This window comes from Rana temporaria, chromosome 10 (genome assembly GCF_905171775.1).
Source record: "Rana temporaria chromosome 10, aRanTem1.1, whole genome shotgun sequence".
Classification (NCBI taxonomy): domain Eukaryota; kingdom Metazoa; phylum Chordata; class Amphibia; order Anura; family Ranidae; genus Rana; species Rana temporaria.
This window is the reverse complement of record NC_053498.1, coordinates 133,742,776-133,745,823: the sequence shown is the minus strand read 5'-3', so window position 1 is coordinate 133,745,823 and position 3,048 is coordinate 133,742,776.

Here is a 3,048-nt window from a genome sequence, read left to right as displayed (position 1 = left end):
TAAAATAAAAAAATAAAATAAAAATTCAATTTAAAAGAAAAGAATATGTGCTGTTACCTCTGAGACCACATTAAACTAATGTCCAATAAAACACAACAAAAGCTTTGTACTTCCCCAAGATTACTTAAAGGGTCACTAAAGGAAAAAATTTTTTTTGCTGAAATTACTGTTTACAGGGTATAGAGACATGGGGCCAAATCCACAAAAGGGATACGACGGCTTAACTGCTGTTACGCCATCGTATCCCTGTTCCTAACTATGGAACTGATCCACAGAATCAGTTTCTCATAGATCGGCAGAAGATCCGACATGTGTAAGGAACTTACACTGCCGGATCTTAGGATGCAGTACCGCGGCCGCCGCTGGGGGCATTTCGTGTCGAAATGCCGCCTCGGGTATGCAAATTAGCACTTACGGAGATTCACGAAGCTTTTCTCCGTAAGTTTTAGTTTGCAAACGCAAAATTAGGGCTGCTTTTACAAAGTGTAAAGTTAGTACACCATGTAAAAGCAGACCCTTCTGTCCAGCGACGCGATTTTTTTTTTTTGTTTTGAATTTTTTTTTTTCGCCGTATCTTTTTTTTTTTTCCCGACGCAACTTTATTGACCCGACGCGATCCACAAAGCTGGGCGTAACGTAATTTCGCGCTATGCACGTCGGGAAAATGACGTCACAAGCATGCGCAGTACGGCCGGCGCGGGAGCGCGCCTAATTTAAATGGGAATCGCCCCCATTTGAAGAGGAACGCCTTGCGCCGGCGGAATTTAAGTTACACAGCCGAAAATTTCTAGGTAAGTGCTTTGTGGATCGGGCACTTAGGTAGAAATTTTAAGGCAGTGTAACTTAAATGGAAAAATTTACGTTACGCCGGCTCTTTGAGGATTTGGCCCATAAAAGTTAACTGATTCCCTTTAAATGATTAAAAATAGATAAAAATCAATCATATAATGTGCCTCTAGTTTCACTTTCGGTTTAAAACTGGTTTCATGTTTCTGTGAAGTAAAGAGACCCACAGAACAAAAACAAACAAATCCAGGGCAGTGTTTTGTTTTTAAAATGAATCTGATTGGTTCTGAGGAGTTTTAGACACACAGTAATGACAGCTTAGACCACCGTGAAAATCTCCCAGTACGATGGTTATAAGGAGCCAGACAACCAGGAAGTGTGGAGATCACAGCAGAATTACAGCAACTTCAAAGCAAAAACGAACAATAAGGACATGAAACCAGTACTGCAGTAAGGTAAAGGAAGCTATTTAGCTAAAAAAATGTTTTCCTTTAGTGATCCTTTAATGGTAATTCGTTTTGCTTTTTTTAAACGGAGTACCAGATTTTATTGCATGGTTACACCGATTCAACCTTGACCAATGTAAGTAGGCATACGCAGAGCTGGTGCTGGACTATTTTGCACCCTAGTCAAGACCAGCTACTTGTGCACCCCCACCAAAAAGCAACAAAACAACAAAAAAACGGAATTACTTTGTGCATTAAATAACAGAACTCTTTGATCACAGATCCCAGTGGGTATTGTGTGACAATCTGTCACAGTGTTTTTTGTTTTGTTTTGTTTTTTAATATGGCACTTTTTTATTACTTCACTGTACACCATTATAAAAAAATATATAATACTGGTGGAAGCGGCCAAAAGGTGACGAAACACCAGGGCCCGATTGCAAGTGCGACCTTTGCAGACACTGCAAAACTTACTACAGGAGAGAGTCGGAGACTGCCAAAAAATACTACAGGAGAGGGTCAGAGGCTGCGGACGAACTACAGGAGAGGGTCAGAGGCTGCAAAACATACTACAGGAGAGGGTCAGAGGCTGCAAAACGTACTACAGGAGAGGGTCAGAGGCTGCAAAACATACTACAGGAGAGGGTCAGAGGCTGCAAAACATACTACAGGAGAGGGTCAGAGGCTGCGGACGTACTACAGGAGAGGGTCAGAGGCTGCGGACGTACTACAGGAGAGGGTCAGAGGCTGCAGACGTACTACAGGAGAGGGTCAGAGGCTGCAGACATACTACAGGAGAGGGTCAGAGGCTGCGGACGTACTACAGGAGAGGGTCAGAGGCTGCGGACGTACTACAGGAGAGGGTCAGAGGCTGCAGACATACTACAGGAGAGGGTCAGAGGCTGCAGACATACTACAGGAGAGGGTCAGAGGCTGCGGACGTACTACAGGAGAGGGTCAGAGGCTGCAGATGTACTACAGGAGAGGGTCAGAGGCTGCAAAACGTACTACAGGAGAGGGTCAGAGGCTGCAGACATACTACAAGAGAGGGTCAGAGGCTGCAGACATACTACAGGAGAGGGTCAGATGCTGCAAAACGTACTACAGGAGAGGGTCAGATGCTGCAAAACGTACTACAGGAGAGGGTCAGAGGCTGCAGACATACTACAGGAGAGGGTCAGAGGCTGCAGACATACTACAGGAGAGGGTCAGAGGCTGCAGACATACTACAGGAGAGGGTCAGATGCTGCAAAACGTACTACAGGAGAGGGTCAGATGCTGCAAAACGTACTACAGGAGAGGGTCAGATGTTGCAAAACGTACTACAGGAGAGGGTCAGAGGCTGCAGACATACTACAGGAGAGGGTCAGAGGCTGCAGACATACTACAGGAGAGGGTCAGAGGCTGCAAAACTTACTACAGGAGAGGGTCAGAGGCTGCAGACATACTACAGGAGAGGGTCAGAGGCTGCAAAACTTACTACAGGAGAGGGTCAGAGGCTGCAAAGCGTACTACAGGAGAGGGTCAGATGCTGCAAAACATACTACAGGAGAGGGTCAGAGGCTGCAGACATACTACAGGAGAGGGTCAGAGGCTGCAGACATACTACAGGAGAGGGTCAGAGGCTGCAGACATACTACAGGAGAGGGTCAGAGGCTGCAGACGTGTTACAGTAGATGGTCAGAGACTGCAGACTCGATACCGGAGACGATCAGAGACTGCAGACATACAAGTGTGTTTTAGCAGTGACCAGTGTGGAAAAACATTGATCACTGCATGTAAACAGGATTTTACAAGATATATAACAAAGGCCCAG